Below are 18,838 nucleotides of genomic sequence, written 5' to 3'. Positions count from 1 at the left end.
GGTCCTCCTCATGGGTGAGTGCAAGGTCTCTCAGGCAGGGGCACAGGTGGGGGGACAGTCAGCCTCTAGGCCTCACCCCTTAGCCCCATCTGGCCGCCTCCATCCCCATTGGACTCTAACCTGCTTGAGGGCCACGTGGGATGCACCCTCGGTTGCCCCCCAGCCTAGCACAGAGCATGACACAGCTTCCCCAGGGGTGTTGAGAAGGGTGGGAAGAGCCTGTCTGGGTCACCCTCAGGGTCTTCTCTCTTTCCTCACCTCTCCCTATCCCGGCTGCGCTTTCCTTCACAGCCGCGGGGCCTTGCCCCCTACAGAGGTGTGGGACATGGAGGGGGATGTGGGAGGAGACAGTTTGTCCACCAGGTAACCTGGGCCTCCAGCTGAGGCTCGGGGTTTTGCTTTTTCCATTCACTTATTCATCCCTCCAGCAAATGTTTGAGAACCTTGTATATGTCGGGCCCTGGCTTTACAGTGGTGAACAAAACCGATGCTCCCCAGCCCTCAAAGGCCATGGGTGAGTAAAAAAACAAGTAAAAATGTAATGACAATTTGTGACAAGTGCCACCAAGGGGAAGAATGAGGACTTGAGAGATGAGATGGGTTGGGGTCTCACAAGGAAGCAGCAAGCGAGAAGATCTCCCTTAGGGTGGGGGCAGGGGACCACTGGGTCCTGTAGAAACCTGGTCCCTTAGAAATCTGAAGCATCTGAAGCCCTCCTGGGGACACAGGAGAGACTGGGGATTTGTAGCGTCTTGCAGCCTTGGCCCCCTTCTCTGCAGGGGCCCCCTGTTCCTCCGCACAGGCTTCTCTTGCACCCCCGCTGCCTCCCAGGGTGACCTGGGTGTGCCCCCACCACCTGTCCTCGCACCCACCCCATCTTCTCACTGGCCTAAAGCCACCCTTTACATGGATCCTTGTCGTAATCCCTGTATCAGGTATGTGTTGATCCACTGGTTACCCCAAACCTTAGCAGCTTTAAACAACGATCATTTCTTAGCCTGCGGTTTCGGGGGTTCAGGAGTCGGAGAGTCTGAGCAGCTCAGGGGCTTTCACAGGGTTGTAGTCAGCATGCTAGCTGTCGAAGAGGGGCCCCAGTTCCTCCCATGGGTATCCCCATGATGTGGCGTGAGAGCGGGTGACATCATTCATGACCTGATCTGAGAACTGAGACGCCATCACTTCACTGCATTCCAGTGGTTGCAGAGCCCAGCCCTGGCGTGAGGTGGGAGGGGACTGCACCAGGGGACAGGAAGTGAGGACTGTCAGCGCTGTCCTGGAGGCTGGTGCCACAGTCCCCAAAGCAGACAAGATTGTCTCCCAAGCCCTAGATCCTGGCACTCAGCCACCTTCTACATATCCCCCCCAGCCCCCGATGTGCCAGGGGCTCTTCAAGCACAACAGGCCCAAGTCTGAAGCCAACCTCACAAGCCTTGGTTGGGAAACCTTATTAGGTAGCTGTTAACATATATTGAGGTGTCAGGAATACTGTAGGGAGCACACATAACCCTATAACAACCTGCATCATCAACCCAGCTGGAACCCCCCCCCCCCCCCCACCGCCCCGGTCCTGCCCACCATCCTGACCAGTCTCTATCCACCTTGTGTGTCTCAGTTTCTTGCGTGATCTCCAGGGGTTGCCTCCAGGTGGAGATTCCTGCTTTGACTTTTAGCCCCTTCCACCCCATCCTCACGGGTGCCAGATTGAGCTTCCTTTTTTTTTTTTTTATTTTAAGACTTTATTTATTTATGAGAGACAGAAAGAGAGAGACAGGCAGAGGGAGAAGCAGGCCCCATGCAGGGAACCCGATGTGGGACTTGATCCTGGGTCTCCAGGATCACGCCCTGGGCTGAAGGTGGCGCTAAACCGCTGAGCCACCCAGGGATCCCCCCAGATGGAGCTTCCTAAGACAAGACACAAGTCTGCATAGTTTCCTGCTTAAAATTCTTCAAGTGGCCATTGTGGGTCCTTGGCATGGTGTTCCGGGTGCCACACGATCTGGTTCCTAACTTACACGGCGGCCTCATCTTCCAGCACGTCTAGTCCCAGGCTTGGAAGACACCTCCCAGCCCCTCCCGTGTGGTTCCATACCTGCTGGATCACCTGCAGGTGATCTGTTATTAGGGGGCTCCCGAGCCTTTAGGACTCCCTCCAGGGTGGGTCACCTCCTCTGGGAAGCAAGAGCATCCTCTCAGGATGAGCAAGGTGCTGCCCTCTGCTGAGGGTCCCAAACACCCTTACCCGTCTCCATCAGTGGCGCTTCGTCTGTGCATTCAGGCCCTCACAAGTGTTTCCCGAGCACCTGTTGTGTGCCAGGCACCGTTCTAGACCCACCGGGCACAACTCAGATCTGCCCCGTTGCCCTCTACGTCTCATGTAGGCCCTTCTCCCATGTCTCATGGGACCTCTGGTTTGCTTGTCGTCTGTCCCTCTGCACAGCGGCCCGCTGGGGGACAGGCCCGCGTGGTGTTCTCATCTGTGTCCCCGGCGTCTAGTGTGGGAGGGTCTTGATGGATGTTCAGTGCTTCTGGGAAGGGCCTGCTGGCCTCAAGTTCCCTGAGCGCCCGAAGCAGGGCTCTCGGCCCCGGTCATTGATTCCTAGACTCAGGGACCCAGGGTGATTTGGTGAGGGAAGCATGGAAAATGCGCTAGAGAGCCTGGGGACGCTTGGGATTGTGCCCTGGGTGACCCCTCCTCACCAGGCAGTTGTGCGCACCCCAGCCACAGCTGGGCTGGAGTTCTCCCGCATTTGGGGGACACTTCTGGCCTGGGGCTCCCCCTGTAAGCCTGGCTGTCACGAGGGTCACACAGCCCCCAGCCTTTCCTCCAGAAACTGCTTTCCCCATCCTGGGGAAAATTGCTTCCCAAATTACACCCCTCCATTTCCCGAGCTTTAAACACAGCGCGGAGGACACATAAATTGCATAAGGGCCTTCTCATTCCCGTTGGATGCGTTGAATAATGTAACATTCCAACAATACCTAAAGGTACACTGTATTATTAAAACTCACTGGTGTTAAAAAAGGAAGAAGCAGGAGCAGCTCGGCTACAGTAACATTGTCACAGACTCCCACTAGATGCCAGAATAATAAAACCCAAATTATTATTATTATTTATTTATTTTTCTTTTGCCAGAGACAGGATTCACAAGGCATGAGGGGAGTCAGGAATGAAGCTGGTTTCTGGTTTAAAAACGGAAGGAGGAGACTCATTTATTCTGAATATTATGTATTCCCTATAACCTTTACTGTTGCAGTGAAGCGCCCGTATTATCCTTCTCCTGGCTAAAGAGGTGGCAAGTTTGGCTTTCTTAGCATGAGTCTTATGTCAAGCTCTGGGTCTGATTATTGGCTTGGGTTGTGGGGGAGCAGAGACTGAGAGGAATTGGGGAAGGGAGAAATGGGACAGGTGCACGCCAGCACCCGGAAGGGTGCCCGGAGGATGGGGGAGGTGGGGGTGGCTTCAGAGGGAGATGAGCACAGGAGCTGGAGCCTGCCCACCTGCAGAGTCCTGAGTTCACGGTGGCGGTGTAGTGGGTAGGACAAGCGGCTCCGCTTGGTTTGGATGTGTTGGTAGTTTTTAAAAAACAAATCCTGGGACGCCTGGGTGGCTCAGCAGTTGAGCCTTCGGCTCAGGCCATGATCCCAGGGTCCTGGGATCGAGTCCCACATCGGGCTCCCTGCAGGGAGCCTGCTTCTCCCTCTCTCCTTGTGTCTCTGCCTCTCTCTCTCTAATGAATAAATAAAATCTTTAAAAACAAAACAAAAACAAATACTAATCCTTGCCTTTACTTTGAATTTGCCAAGTTTTATCTCAGTCCAACTGCCGGGTGAGTTTGCGTGAGTTTGGGGTGTGTGGCACAATGAGTTGTATGGACATGCTGTGAAGGGGTCACCGCGGTAGGGTGGGGTGACACCCACGTTCACACACGTTTTCCCAGGACGACGAGTTCTGAGATCTGCTCTCTTGACAACCTTCCTGTTTATAGCACAGCATGGTTGAGTGTCACCACGTGCTGTCTGGGACTCACTCACCTGCAGCAGGAAGTCGGGACCTCCCGACTTGTCACCTGCTCCCCACCCCCTGCCTCCCTCCGGGAGCCACCCGCCTGCTTTCTGTTTCATTGGCAAATCCTCTGGATTTCCTTTAGCTCCTGCCAGGAGAGCCAGTTGCAGAAAAGCTTCCTCTGGGAAGTGAAATGAACCAGCAAAGGTGTGGTTTGGGGAGAAAGGCCCCATCCTAGATGGGTGGGTCGAGTCCCCTGGGATTTGCTGATGCCATTTCCTGAGTCCCTCTGGGATTTGAACCAGAATGTTAGGCCGAGGAGGAGCGGCGCTGGGTTCAAGTCCTGGACTTGGAGTCGGGGCCCGTGTGCCAGCCGTAGGCCCAGGGAGGGGGCGTAAAATGAGGGGTGCTGGCGGTTGTCTCTGCTTTTCTGTGTTACCATGTCTTGCATCCTGTACATGAAGCCACTTCCTCAGATGACCCTGCTTGGAAGGGACGATTGCCATCCCTGGCCTGCCCAGGTGTCCTCAGGTCCAGGTGTGCCTTTCTCTTCAGAGATGTGGAAAACAAGCCAGAGTGGGCGCTTTGTGGCCGGGGCCCCTCTCCACCCGGAAGCCGTGCATGTGGGCGTCTGGCAGGCTCAGGTGTTCACCTGGGGGACGCGACAGTATTTGGCCTCCCCCCCACCTCTGGGCATCAGCAGACCCACATGAGTGGGGGTTATGGCCACTCAGTACCTGTCAGGTCACCTAGGAAACGTTCTTCACCTGTGCAGGGCTCACCTACACTTGGCTTGTCCTTCCTTCCCTTGTTCGTTGAGCGGGTGCTGCTGAGCACCTGCTGTATGCCAGCCCTGGCCAGGGGCAGGGGGCACGGTGCTGAGAGGGACCAGCCTGGGTCTGCCCTCATGGGATAAGCTTTGTCCTGGTTTGATGATGGTGATGATGATGATGATGATGGTGGTGATGATGGTGGTGATGATGGTGGTGATGATGGTGGTGATGATGGTGAAGGTGATGATGATGGTGATGACGGTGATGATGGTGGTGATGATGATGATGATGGTGATGATGATGATGATGATTTGGCCAAGTTCTCCTCCTCCTGAGGTCCCCTGCCCTCCCACTCCGAGCCCTGTGGTGGGCAGAGGACAGGGGTCCTTAGGGAAGAATGAAGGGGCCGATTCTCAGTCCAGTCCCCCTCGGGGCTGGAGTTAGCGGGCAGCCAGAGGACCTTCCCGTCACACAGGTCTATTGTAGCAGGAACCTCTGCTGGACCCGGGGCCTATTTGTGTGTTGGCTTATTATTATTAATGACTTTTTTGCTGAAGATACTTTCTAGAAGTCCCAGTGTTTATGTTTCCATCTTCTCTCCCTAATGGCAGGAATCTCAACAGGAGGCCTTCTGCCCCCTTGGGAACAAAGCAGGGAGCTGGGCCGGCTCCGTGGCTGCCATGGGCCTTGGAGACTTGAACTGGCAGCTGGGATGGGAGGAGGGGTGAGAATGGGCTGGAGAGACCTGCCCTGAGACTGGCCCCTCCCAGCCCGCTCCCTGCCCTTGCCCGTGGTAGGCCTTCCCTGGGAGCATGTCCTTCATCCTCCTGGGGCCGCCACCACCTATGTCCAGCCTTCCTGGGAAACTGAAGCCTCTGCCCACCTGCAGATTATTTTGAGGGGTCCCCCAACTAAAGCCAGGGGGTTGGATCCTGAAGAAGCAGGTTGAGCGGTCAGGGGAGGGTCCTGGCCGCCAGCGAACCCTTGTGTCCGCTGGCCCTGGGCTTCCTCAGTGTGGGGGTCCCCACCCCCTGCAGCAGGAAGGACGTGGACGTAGATGCCAGTCTTTGGAGGCTCCCTGCCTGCCTCTGGCCCTGGGCTGGGCACTGGCAGAGGCTGGGACCGCAGCACCGTGCTTGGTGTGTGTGTGTTGGGGGGTGGGGGGATGCCCAGTGAATGTGATTCCCAGCAGGGGGGAGGTGTGTGGGAGGGGACGCAGCTCCCTCCCCTGCTGGATTTGGGACAGCAGGTCATGGCCTTGACCCTGGGCCTCAGCTGGGCAGGTCGGCAGCCTGTGCTGCGGGCATCACGGGGTTTCTGCTCTTTTCTTCTCCCTTTTCCCGGAGCCAGCCCTGGGGCCTTGAGAGTCGCCATGGCTACTTACTTGCTTGGCCTTTTGCCGCTTACCTTTACTATTCTGTGAAGAAGGAGGTGGGACCAGCCCCTCCCCGGGGCAGCTGGGGGCCAGGCCGCACTGGGGTGAGTCCTGTGTCCCAGAAAACCCCTGGGCAGGGGCCCCGGTTCTGCCCTGTGGGTGGTGGCTGGTGTTTCCTCCTGCAGAGTAGGAGCGAACGTGCGCTTGCACTCCCGGCCAAGCTGGGACATGACCTCTCATTTAAGGCGATAAAGGGCAGCCGGTCAGGGGTGAGGCTGGCTCTCACCCGGGCGCCCCAAGGCCTGGCAGGGCAGGGCAGCTCGCCCGGGATTGGGGGGGGAGCACAGGGCTGCTCATCCCTGCCTCGATCTGCTCCCAGGGACCCCACGGCCCACGCTCCCCCATCCAAGTGAGCGCCGTGGCTGTGCACCGCGCAGCAAAGTGAAAATAACCTCTCTTGTGGGGGTCTGCACCGCTCCTGGGGAGGCTGTGCAGAGCCGGGGTGCCGGGCGCCCAGCATGGGAGTGTGGGGGGGTGGGGTGTGACGGCGTCACCCTGCAGGATCTGGGGGCTCTCTGGGTTCCTGGCCCTTCTCCCCGCCCTGTCTTTACTCCTTGTCCCTGGTCACCTTCCTCCTTGGGTTTGGGTACAGGGGTACTGTCTGCCCGTCCACCTTGCTCCTGTTTCCAGGGGGTCTGGTGCAGAATGAGTTCCAGCCCCTGCCTCTTGTGCTGGCTGCCGAGGAGCAGGCATTTGGCTCTGCGAGTGCCCACCTACCTGCCCTCTGCCCATCAGCTCGGTCACCACCTGGAACCGCCCCTACGGGGGCTCCTCTTTCCTCCACCTGGGCGCCTCCCCCAGCCATTTCTCCCACGGCCGTTAGCACCGACCTAGGAACAGATCACACATTTGCTTTTCCCATCAACAAGGGGCCTCATGGCGCTCAGTGCGGCTTCCCATCCTCTCGGTGCCCGGCTCCTGGTGCTGCGCATGGCACGGATGGTCACTGAAAAGGCCCGTGGTGCCCGGGCATTTCTGTGCGGGTGGCGGCGCCCTGTGAGGTTGGCCCTGCCATTTGGGATGTGGGTGGTTCTTTAAGTAACTGGATTTTAGGAAAAGAAACAAACTGGTAGTCTTTTTCCTTTTTTCCTTTTTTAAAGCTCCATTGTGGGATTTCTGGGGATGTGCCAGTGGGAGCCTTTCCATGGAGGTGGGCTGGGGGGACCACTCCTCAGCCAACCCGCCTTGGACCCTGCCCTGGAGCCGGTCTTGGGGGGCTGGCCAGAGAGGATGCCCTGAATGGTCTTGGGGTCCTACCTGCCTGTTGGCGTGCACACAGATTGGTGTGAATTAAGCAAAGAAAGGCCTGACAAGGCCCAGGTGCCCCCCCCCCCCCAACCCTGACTCCAAACAGCAGCAACCTGTGGCCTTGTGTTCCCTGGGAATCCTGACTCCAGGGACTGTAGGATAGTGTCCTACGGAGGCCTGATGTGTGCATAGGGGACAGTTCCTTCATTCCTTCACTGGATAAACACCGAGGGAGCACCAGCTGTGTGCCAGGCACCGTCTAGGCGCTGGGGACGGGTATTGAGTAAGACAGACCCATGTGTCTGCCCTCAGGCGTCTGTGTGGTAGCAGATGTGATCAGCCCCAGGGAGATTCATGGGGCAGAGGAGGAGGAGGGGATGCCAAGGGGCAGCCGCTGTGATTGGAAGGGTGTTCGGCTCCAGGTTGGCCACTGGAAGGGTGCCGTGTAACAGAGTCCCCAGGGAGGGAGGGAGAAGCCAGGCAGTTGTGCAGGGAGGAGGGTCCCGAGCAACACAGACACAAAGGTGTAGTGCAGGGGGAGGCCCATGTGCGTGTGTGGGGGGGGACGGCCTGGAGGCCCGGGGGCTGCTCAGGGTCCCGTGGGCAGAGGAGGATTGACCAGGAAGCACTGAGCCCACAGCTGAAGCAAGACCCTGCAGCTGATTTTTGCCTTTGTAATCTTAGCCACCCCCCCCCCCCCCAAATCGTGTAAGCGTCGGAGTCACCAAACCTGGTTTCACTTGGCTCGCAGGCCACTGTTGCAACCCTGGGTGTTTTCTCCCGGGGACATAGGACGCCGCTGGAGGGAGATGTTAGGAGAGTGACCTCACCCAGAGAATCTCTTAAAAAGAGAGGGACCAGGGGGCACCTGGGTAGCTCAGGGGTTGAGCATCTGCCTTTGGCTCAGGGTGTGATCCCGGGGTCCTGGGATCGAGTCCCGCATCAGGCTCCCTGCAGGGAGCCTGCTTCTCCCTCTGCCTGTGTCTCTGCCTTTGTCTCTCCCTGTGTCTCTCACGAATAAATAAAATCTTTAAAAAAAAAAGAGAGAGAGAGAGAGAGAGAGAGACTAGGGAGTTTTGGGAATGGTGGCTGTGGGGAGTCCTGAGCGGGAGCGCGACCAGACTGGGTGTGGCCAGCATGGGGGAGGGGGGGTCCAAGGACAGCTGGTGGGGGCACCACGGTGGGAGGTGGGAGGGCTGACCGCGCGGCAGGGGTTGGGGGAGCCCACCTGCCCCTTGGCACGTCAGGATCCTAATGCTCTGTTTCCCAGCAGGCTCTGCTCCTTCCCCTGGGGTGTGATCCCTGGTGGCCACCAGTGACCTCTAGGTTACTCACACCCATGTTTGTTTTATATCAAAAAGAGATTGCTTGCTTCAAAGGCGTTTACATCTTTTTCTTTTCTTTTCCCTCAGGTTGAGAATCTCAGGTCCCTGAGAACCTGAAGCTTTTCCTGCTGATTCTCACTATTTCTCAGCAAATTTCCACCCGAGAAAGTTCCAGAAAGAACCCCGTGGGAGGCCTCCCTGCTGCAGTGAAGCAGGCCTCATCCACCACTACCAGGTAAGGCCGCTGCCGGCCAGGACAGTCCTCAGAGTCTGCGTTTGCGATGGAAAAATGTTTTATTCCCACGAGGGAATGGCAGGGTGGGGACGTCCTGCTTGCTGTGGTGTGAGGACCGCCGTCTGTGTCTTTTGTGGGCTCAGGGGCAGGATGGGGAGCGTCGGCAGGCCCTCCGGGGTGGGTGCTGGCCTGAATCTGTAAGGAGGGCCTGCTCTCTGTGAAATCCCTCAGCCTGGCTGCAGAGTTGTCCCCTGGGAAGGCAGGGGGACAGGGTGTCACGTCTGCTGTGTGGTGTCAGCACAGAATGCTGCAGAGGCCGGGTCTGACCTTCCCCTGCCCAGATCTCCCTGCAGCCCAGCGAGTGGCTCTTATGCCTCCAGCAGGCCGCATGCTTGCTCCATTCCACTTCACCTGTGGCAGGAAGCCCCCGGGGTCAGCGGGTTAGCAGCAGACCCCTATAGGCTCGGGGCCTGTCGCCCTTAGGGCCGCCCCACTTCAGACACTAGCCACAAGCCTTGGGAGCCACTTGCACTTCTGACCTACCAGCTACAAATCCCCATGACCTTCAGTTTTGATAATTTGCTAGAATGACTTTGAACTTAAGAGCCATATCGACGGCTACATTTTTATGATGAAGGACACACGGGGACAAGGTCTGCCCTCGCCCTGTAGGGATAGGACAGGTCACTCTCCCAGCACATCCACGCGTTCACCCGTCACAAAGCTCCCTGAGCTTCGGACGTCCGGAGTTTTACTGGAGTCCTGTTATGTCATCAGCCACGAGGCTGGACCGTGGCTCCTGCCCCGCTCTCTCCCCACTGCGGGGGAAGGCAAAGCACCAGCTCTCCCATAGGTGCCTCTCTGTCTGCAGACCCGCCCTGAGCCACCCAGTCAGCAGGAAGCCAGGCCTGGGAATAACAGACCACAGTCCCATCCCTCAGGAATTCCAGAGGTTTTAGAGGTTACCTCCCTGGAACCAGGGACAAAACCCAGACACGTTCTGAACCCCATCACCAGGAAGCTCGGTGCAGCCCCGCTCCCTGCAGAGAAGCTGCAGAAAACCGGAGGGTCGGGCTCACCCGAGGCAGGGCAAGAAGGACTTGAACCCCGCGCACCGCAGTCCACCGTGTGCTGATCCTGCCCTGGGCGGAGCAAATGATGCTAATAAGAGTTCTGGGCAAGGAGACAAGGACACAGGCCGGTCCCTCCAGTACCCCTCAAAAGGTACCTGCTTTCAAGTGCACAGAGTGAGGTTCTCTGCCAGGCCTGGGGCATCTCCGGGGATGCACTGCTTACTTCCTTTTCCTGACGGAAGTGGGCTCCCTGCCTCGGGGTGTTAAGGGCCTGCTTCTTGTGGTGGGTGGATGTGCACTGACTGGGCTGCATGCTGGCATTCAGCCGTCCTCGAGCGCCCCCGATGCACTGAGCCTGTGGTGCAGGCGGGAGACCCAGTGGACACAAAGCCAAGCCCTTGCCATTCACGTGCTAGTGGGACGAACGCACCTGTAGAGTAGTGTCGGGTAGTGCTGAGGCTCTGAAGAAAGGTGGTCAAGGGCAATCGAGGGTGGCGGAGGCTGCTGTTCCCCGGGACAGTCCTGGGCAGGACCCGGAGGCTACTGCTCGGGGCACAGGCTGAGGGGAGCAAGGGTGGCAACCAGCTGAGCCCTGCGGAGAGTGGTTCAGGCAGAGGGTCTGGCTAGTGCAAAGGCCCTGAGGCATGCTGGAGAAGTAGCAAAGAAGACTGGCCTGCCAGGGCCAAGTTGGGGAGCAGGGTAGAAAGTGTAGCACCTAAATTCAGAAGTTTTTAGGTCAAGAATAAGGATTTGGGGTTTTTGTCTTAAAGATGGTAGGAGCTACAGAAGGGATTGGATCACCAGATTTGAGTTGGATGTGGATGACGTTGCCTTCTGTGTGGAGAATAGATGGGGAGGGAAGTCCGAGCGTAAGCAGGGCACCTCAGGGAGGCTGGAGCTTGTCCCCGGGAGTGGTGGGTGTGCCACGGCCCCAGAACGAGAAGCGTGGGTCTGTGAATGTGTTTGAGGTGAGGATTTCAAACAACTGCCCTGCTACGCTGAAATGACTGCTATTCCACTGCTGAACCTTGGGGTTCCCTTAGAGAGCCTGCAGAGGAAGGTCAGACACCGGGACAGGGACAGGGGAGCCAGGCCCTGTGATGGTTTGGAAGGTCTCCATCCCTCGGGACCTTCTAAATCCTTCAGTGCTGCGGGTCCCCGTAGAGGGCACGCATGGCTTGGGGCTGACCTCCGTGCGGGCCAGGCCACCCTGCGGTCATGCCCTGTCCCTGAAATCTCAGGACCCTGGTTCTAAGCAAGCATATGTGGTGCTGTCCCTGGAGGTAGCAGAGCGCCGACATCCTGTGGGCAGGTGACCCTTGGAAGAGGCTTTTCCTCTGAAGGAGGTTGCAGGGCCTCAGGTGAAAAGGTCAGTTTTTGGGGTTGTCGGAGCCAGAAGCACCAGACTGGCTGGTGGGTGATGGCAGTCCTGGGAATTCGGCGCTCAGTGGGGCCTGTGCAAGTTGCTTTCCACCTGCAGCTGCTTCTCTCCTTCCAGCCCCTCGTTGGTTGAACAAAGGCTCCCTCCGAAATTGTGCAGTGGGCAGAGGTTGTTTGTGTTTCCTTCCTCCCTGGGGCAGGGGGGAGGGCGGGGGGGGGGGAAGTCAGGGTGGGAGAGAAGGCACCAGGGGAAGACTCTGGTGTCCCAGTTGTGCTGAGCAGTTTGAAGCCTGCAGAGGACTCAGGGCTGTATTTTGCCTTTCAATCCACTTCGGGCAGGTGGTGGGTCTGGGGAAGAGGGAGGCCAGGCACCCTGAGCGGTGGTCGGGCGTGCCAGCTCCTGGGGCCTGCAGATACCCTCCCACCTGGCGGCAGTGGCGGTGGTGCCCCCCACTCTTCTCCAGGGGACCCAGACAGGGGCTCCAGAGGGAGCCAGACCCACCCTTGGGCGCCCCAGTGCATCCGGCTCTGATGTCTGGAAAGGAAGGGAGAGGAGCAGACAAGCCAGTCGCTCCCCCTGCGGAGGGCCCTCCCCCGGGATTTCATCATCTTCCCGGGTGGAGCGCACCTGGGCCTCTGCTGGCAGGAGGAGAGCCGGCCAGGGATGGGGGTCGGGAGGGGGGTGCGAAGCCAGGGAGAGAGCCAGGCTGTGAGGTGCTCCTGCACACCTTTTGTGGTGGTGGCGTGTCACCGGGCAGGTGCCTCCTCAGGGCGCTTCGGGGTCAGCCACGGGCAAGGTCAGCGCAGGCGAGCACCTGCTGGAGCTTCTGCTCCGGTGAGCGGGGCTGTCCCACCCCCTTGGGCATGCAGACCGTTCAGCGTAGCCCCCGGTCCAGTCGGGTCGCTGCGGAATCGTCCTCGCTGGGGGCCTGGGGGCCTGGGGGCGCTCCCCTCCTCGGCCTTGGAAAGAGTCCCATAAATCACATCCCATTTTAAGGCTTATCCTTTAAATATGGATTCAATTTGGATTTTACTGTATAGTAAACTCTGAGTCCCTAATAAAAACATGGACGGAAATTAATCTGCTACAAAATGAGATTTGTCTCTTGGTGTGGTGATGGAGGCCTGGGACGGATCAGTGCTGCGGTGCAGGTCGCTAGGGAGGGACACTCGCTTGGTTCCCTGAAAAAACTCATGGTGGGCGTCTTGGCTCTTTGGCCCCAGCCCCTCCCCGTCCCCTCCCTCCCCCTTGCCATTCTCACCTGACTGCCTGAGTCCTCCCAAGCCACCGAACCACTGAGCTGTGTGTCAGGGTCACTAGATGAAGCAGAGGGTACCGCCGGGTGTTCCTTCTCTAGGTGTTTCTGGGACGGGGGGGGGGGAGGCACCTTTGTCCTGGAGCTGAGAGACACACAAGGTCTTCTGCTCTGACCTCCTGCACCTCAGAGGGTGCTCCTGAAGCCTGCAGGGGAGGAGGAAGTGCAGCCGGAGTTCAGCCTTCTGCTCAAGACTGGCTTTGGGCTGGGCCACAAGCTCGTCTTAAAAATGACCACGTCCGGGGACATGTGTGCGCCCAAAAGCAGGGGCTGCCACACTCTGGCGTTGGGGCAGACAGTGAGAACGTTGTAACTGCGCAGCCGGCACACGTCGGGCGTTGTCCCCGCTTCAACACAGGAACCCATCTGTCTACCCTCCCCCCACCCCGCCCGGGGACGGACCCCTGAGCTGCCACATGCAACTTCCCATAAATCATCCCCGAATGAGCGCGCTTCCCGCGCCATCCATCACGCCCCGTCTCTTGTCTGCTTGTTTTTAAAAGCTGTTAAACTGGAATCCATCACAGGGCATCCTCGGGGGGCCCCGGCGAAGCAAAGGCTGCCCGCATCAGCAATATTAATGCACACAGAGCTTTCTAGAGCATCGAGGTAAACGTCTCCCCCGTGGTGGGGAGAGGGAGAGCACGGCTTTATCTAGTTACACCAGAAGCTAATGGGATGTTTTTCTGACACTTGCAGTTAATACATCCCTGCCACGCATGAGGAAGTCCTGGTTGCTGCCGGTGAGGCAGGGAAGACCACCTGCAGGATGCTGCTGGGGCCTCTGCCTTCTCACGCGGGCATCTCACTTCCCCCGAACCCGGTAGTTTCGTTGGAAGACTTTAGCTTGAGCCAGTCTTTGGGAAACATGGCTCCGTCTGGGAATAGCCGTGGTCCCTCTTCTATTGCTAAATGGTTTTGGAAAGGAGGATTCAGGAAGGGCGTTGAGATCAGCTTTCATCCTTGCTTCTGAGCTCTTGCTGCTGGAGCTCGTTCTGGGGATGTGCCCTTGAGGAGGGGAGGGAGGAGGACAGGGCCCCCCCCCCGCCCTTCCTGGGGGTGGGGGTGCGAGGTAGGCCTGGAACCTCCCCGGCAATCCTTAGCATCCAGCGAATTGACCAGTGTGGCATTGCCCCTGGGGGCCCTCCTGTGTGTCCCGGGCAGCTGTCACCAGCCCGGGAGGCGGTGGGGATGTTTGATCCCGTCTGCTCTGGCTTCCCTGCTATCCTTTTCTTTGCCCCGTGTTTGTTGGTAGAAGGATGAAACTGCTGTCGCACCAGTGAGACACTTGTAAAAAATAGAACAGGCTGCTGTTTTTTTTTTTTTTCCTGACTTTTGAGCTGGGGGAGGGGAGTGGGCAGCCCTGGGGCTGGCGGGTTGGGGAGGGGTGGTGGGCGCAGCCCCCTCCGCAGAGCTGTCCAATTACAGCCCATTAGTCACTCAGGGTGTTGAAGCATTTAGAACAATTAAAGGTGAGAAGTTTCCAGATGCAGCCTCGTGCTGGTGCTGGAAGGCAGGCTCTGCTGGCTGCTCCCCAGATGGGAATCATGAGACCTGAGTGTGGCGGCAACAGCCATCTCACGGGAGCTGGCCTGGTCCCTGTCCCCCGTCTGGTCCCGGGCCTCAGCGGCTGGAGGTGGTGCTCCGATTTAGATGCCCCACGCGTGCCCTGGGGCCACCCCACCCAGGAGCTTGGCAGAAGCCAGTCCCTCAGTCCCGGGGCCTGGATGCTGGGAACCAAGGTGTCCCCGGGCCGCGCCCCCACTCCCGGATCCCGCTGGCTGCCAGCCATCCTTGTAAGCCCGTCGGGGCATTCCCTGCCTCTGTCATCACATGGCCTCTCCGCTGTCTGTCTGTCCCTGTGCCTTCACTTGGTGATGTCCTCTGCGTGTGTTCCACATTTCCCTCATCCTAGAAGGACGCCAACCATTGCATTAGGGCCACCCCATTCCAGGAGGATCTCCTCTTAATCCTTGATGATACCTGCAAAGACCCCAAGTCCAAATAATATTACAGTCACAGGGTCTGGGGGTCAGGTGTCCAGCAGCCGCCTTCAGGGGATGTACTTCTACCCACCGTATCTTCCACGACTGCGGGGAGGAAGGTGAGCCCAGGCACTGACCTCTACGAGTCCCCCCGCTGCCCCTGCCCCCACGGATTTCACAAGGATGCTCACCAGTCTTTTTTAAGACAACGACGAGAACATGCCTGTAGGCCCATCGGGCAGCGAAGGCCAGAACGACCGTGAACCGAAAGACTGCACTTCTTGATAAAACCGTCCCTGAGGTCACAGGTCCTGCAGGAACCCAGAGCGGGAGGTGATGGCACCCGGTCGTCGGCTGAGATTCTTTCTCGTGTCCCCGGGTTTGCTCTGCTTCACCCACTTCCCACCATCCCACGGCTGAGATGGGTCTTGAGAGCACACTGGGGATGAAATATCCGGGCCCCACATGCAGGCCTGAAAACGAACAGTCGGGTGCACGTGTGGGGCATGAGGGTCTCCCTGGAGGAGGAGAGGTCGGAGCCGAGGTGGAGGAGGCGAGGGAGGAGGCCTGGGAGGCAGGGGCGCCAGGTGTGCAGTTGGGCTGCAGTTGGGGAACGGCCCTGGGGACAAGGAAGGACACAGGCAGGAAACAGAGCCCAGGGACAAGCTGGACGACGCGGAAGTCACGTGGGGGCGAGGTGGCCTTCTGGGAAAACTTGGTTCCCCATCTGCCTCCCTGTGGGAAGGTGAGCATCAGGGGAAGGACCATGTCCTCAGGATGAGCTGGAAATTGGTTGTCATCATGAACAGGTGCATGGGGGGGGGGGGCGATCGTCGCGCTTCAGGACGCTGGTTGACACACGAGTGCCCACGGAACCTGAAGGGTCCCCGTCACACTGAGTCGCTGCGTGGAGTGTGTGGCTTCAAGATGTCCCTGGGGAGGCACCCTAGGGCTCCACATGGGTGGATTCTAGCTTCAAACGGGGTCATTGTCCAGGGGCCCTGAGGGTTTGTGGGTCGGCCTCACCCCAGAGGGTGACACTGCTCCTGCTGACCCCACTGCCCGACCGGCACCCACCCAGTTCCGGGTGATCCTCACTTCCTTCTTCTGCATCAACACGCGGGCTGGCAGTGAGCTTCACTTAAAGGGCAAACAGGCGAAGCAAGGATTTTTATGGATTGGGAGAAAATTCTTTTTTTATCCAATTTACAAGGACACATTAGGTATTCCCAGGCCTGGTGCTTTCAAAGACTTCTGTGTTCTGTGGGGGCAAAGAACAGAAAAGGAGTGTCAGCAAATGTCTGAGGAAGAAAAATTAATTTAGGAGGAGAGGTCAGGACAAGCCTGGCTTTAGTTCTGTGTACGCGCGTGTGTGAGAGGGAAAACAGGCCAGGGTCATTTTTCTCTGCTTATTTGGGGTGGGAGAGAAGGTGGAGCTTGGACAGGTGGTGTTTTGAGTGACCTTGTGTCACTGAGTGGAGTGTTGCTGAGTAACGGCTGGAGCGACAGGAGGCTCGTGGGGTGTGGCTGCCCGCCACGACCAGTGGGGGTTAATTAGGATGTCAGCATTATGGAAGGGCCTAGAAGGCATCAGGAGATAACCCCAAGCACCCAAATCAACAACGATCAGCTCACAGAAACCCGTTTCACATGGCAGGGGGCACCCATGGGCCTGGGGGTCCCTATCGTGGTCTGGAAGGCATGGAGACGGGTCAGGCGGACGTCCTGCAGCGACATGTACACTCAGGCTGTCTCTCCGAGGTCGCCGTTGCCAGGTTGACACGTGTCATTCCTGGGAATCCTCACGACAACCCTGTGCGCTGGGTCCCACGAGGAAACAGAGCCACAGATGAAGGATTAGCATGGGGCCATCGAGAGCTGGAGTCATCCCGCAGTGGCTCTGGGGACGGCACTGGCTTGGGTCACGCAGCTCCAGCGATCCACCGTGGAGCTACTCAAAGTGACGCGTGTGGACGGAGCCCACCCCTGAGCTGGGCCCACTGGTCCCCAAAAGATGAGTGTGGACACGGTGGTGGGGAGTGTGGTAAGCGGTGAGAGTCATCTGTGAGGGTAACTTTATATCTCATGGATCTACTAATGAGCAGTTGGAATAAAAAAGTTGTCTCTTTTTTATTCTGTTTTTCCAGTAATCTCTTTTTTGTAGAGAATATATATATATATTGCTTACGTCCAGCGTGTATTTCCAGTGATTTGGGAATGAAATGAGCCCGCTGACGAGAGAGAGAGAGTGCACACAGGTCCCATCTCAAAACCAGGGAAGCTCGAATAAGCTGTGTGGTGGGCTGGCACGCCCAGAGTGGGCTGCTGCTTTGAGGAGGTGCCGTGGCGACGTCGGCTGTGCGAGGGGCACTCCTGTGCTCAGGCTGCCGTGACTGGGGCCACAGACGGGCTGGTGAACAGGTGTACCGTCTCAAAGTGCTGCAGGCTAGGTGGCCCAGGTCAAGGTGGCCCACAGTGGGGGCGGTCCCTTCCGAGGCCCTGTCCCGGGCTTGCCACCTTCTGCCCCCCGCCCCCCCGTGTACTCACAGGGTCACCCCTCTGGGCATGTGCGTGTCCTCACCCCCTCCTCCACAAGAACACCAGCCATGGATGGATTAGGGACCATCCCGTGACCTCATTTTAATGTAATGACTTCTTTAAAGGCCCCGTCTCCGGATATGGTCACATTCTGAGGAAATACTAGGGGTTAAGAACTTTAACATACAAATTTTGAGGACACACAATTCGGCCCATAACAGAAGGGAATTTTGTGTACTGCTTTCACCACTTCTTGTGAGTCTTAAATTATTTAAAAATACAATGAATTTTTTTTTTTTTTTTAAGGATGACACTCCCCTCCCCGAAAACAGCATGGCCACTGTGGTTTTTCCTCATTTTCTCTGCAGGGTCCCAGCAGAGATGCCGATTGTCCCAGGTTTGGGGCAGTGACTTCTTGGGTTGGATGCCAATCTGGCATGGCCCAGACCCCACCCTCTGTTTCCTGTCCCCTGATGCTGTCCCTGCTGTTGCTTTGTTCCTCCCACAGCTCTGCACGCAGTAGGTTTCCATGAAAGGCTTTCCACAGAATGTCTTTGATACAACATTCTAGACCGTGTTTTCATTGCCTCTCTCGAAATACTCTCCCTTAATTCTGAAAACAGTTGAATCATGGGTCACATACGGCCCCGTAGGTGTGATGGAGGGATCATCACGTGGTGGCTGTGATAGCAGACCTGTGTCCACACACCCTTCCTCCATGGCAGACCCTGTCCAAGAGGGTGGGTGCAGCGAATACTGAGCAGTGTTTACGGAGTACTTATCCATACATCTTCATCCATTTGTCCATCTATGTATGTGTGTATGTATCTGTCCACCATCCATCCACCCATCCATCTACCCACCTACCCACCCACCCATCCACCCACCCATCCCTCCACCCATCTCTCCATCAACCCATCCATCCATCCATCCATCCATCCCCACCACCTATCCCCCACTCATCTATCCACCCATTGATCCATCCCATCCATCCACCCACCCATCCACCCACACACCCATCAGTCCATCCCCCTGCTCATCTATCGATCCATCCATCCACCCATGCATCCATCCACCCACCTGTGCATTTATCCACCCATCTATCCACCCACCCATCCATCCACCTACCCATCCACCCACACACCCATCCATCCATCCCCCCACCCATCCCTCACTCATCTATCGATCCATCCACCCACCCATGCAATCCATCCACCCACCCATGTGTCCATCCACCCACCCGTGCATTTATCCACCCACCCAGCCCCCTCGACCCATCTCTCCACCCATCCATCCACCCACACACCCATCCATCCATACCCCCACCCATCCCCCACTCATCTGTCGATCCATCCATCCACCCATGCATCCATTCACCCTACCCACCCATCCATCCACCCACCTCTCTTTCACTCTGAAGTCATTGTTTATTTTCATTGCTTGTTATTATTATTGCAAAGTTTATTTTGAAAACTTTATCCTCTTTTGATCTTATTGGGGTGGTAAGGACAAATTATCATGGTTGTT

At 57.6% G+C, this 18,838-nt stretch overlaps 1 protein-coding gene across 1 annotated transcript in view; it reads left to right on the top strand.

Moving 5' to 3' along the window:
- Positions 1–18,838, top strand: part of RBFOX3 (RNA binding fox-1 homolog 3) — a 409,370-nt gene that overhangs the window by 90,481 nt on the left and 300,051 nt on the right. Inside the window, exon 2 of the mRNA XM_041727166.1 lies at positions 8,872–9,019. The gene's annotated coding sequence lies outside the window, so the exon portion shown is untranslated. The remainder of the gene's footprint in view (positions 1–8,871; positions 9,020–18,838) is intronic.

Source organism: Vulpes lagopus, chromosome 12 (assembly GCF_018345385.1).
Source record: "Vulpes lagopus strain Blue_001 chromosome 12, ASM1834538v1, whole genome shotgun sequence".
Classification (NCBI taxonomy): domain Eukaryota; kingdom Metazoa; phylum Chordata; class Mammalia; order Carnivora; family Canidae; genus Vulpes; species Vulpes lagopus.
Note: the sequence above shows the minus strand (reverse complement) of the source record. Positions and strands in the feature narration are given on the sequence as shown.